The following is a 664-nucleotide window of genomic DNA, read 5'->3' on the forward strand; positions in this document are numbered from 1 at the left end:
ATAATAAAAACTTTAAAAAATTTTTTCAAACAAAAATGTAAATGAAATAAATTGATTTTTTCCAGATGTCTACACTATTTTGGTTCGAGCGAAAAGTTAGAGATCCACTCCATAGACTGCGGGGAGATGAATGAATGCGCTATCAGATTACCGAGCGAAGACGACAAGTCTTCGCAGTTTAAGTCTTCGGCTAAGTTTTAACAACTACAGCAGAAAAGAACGTGTCCCGTTTGTCGTGTATGCCGACATGGAATGTATCTTGGAAAAAATGGAGAGAGATCCGGAAACACCGAGCTACAAATGTCAGCATCGTCAAGTATTTAGCATAGGTTATTACGTACACAGCTCGTATAATGACACGTTATCGACGTATCAGTTCCGTCGCGATACAGATTGCGTTGCATGGTTCGCCGATGAACCCAGATGTATAGCACACAAAGTAAAATCTATTATATCCACTAATGTACCCATGGCAGATTTCACGCGAAACGATTGGGAAAGATTTCACAACGCTACACACTGTCACGTGTGCGAGAAACCGTTCGCGCCAGACGACTCGCGGGTACACGATCACTGTCATTTGACTGGACGATATAGAGGTCCGGCACATTCAAATTGCAACTTAAATTACCAAGATTCGCATTGCATTCCAGTAGTTTTTCAC

This window comes from Wasmannia auropunctata, unplaced genomic scaffold (assembly GCF_000956235.1).
Source record: "Wasmannia auropunctata unplaced genomic scaffold, wasmannia.A_1.0 LD336106.1, whole genome shotgun sequence".
Taxonomy (NCBI): domain Eukaryota; kingdom Metazoa; phylum Arthropoda; class Insecta; order Hymenoptera; family Formicidae; genus Wasmannia; species Wasmannia auropunctata.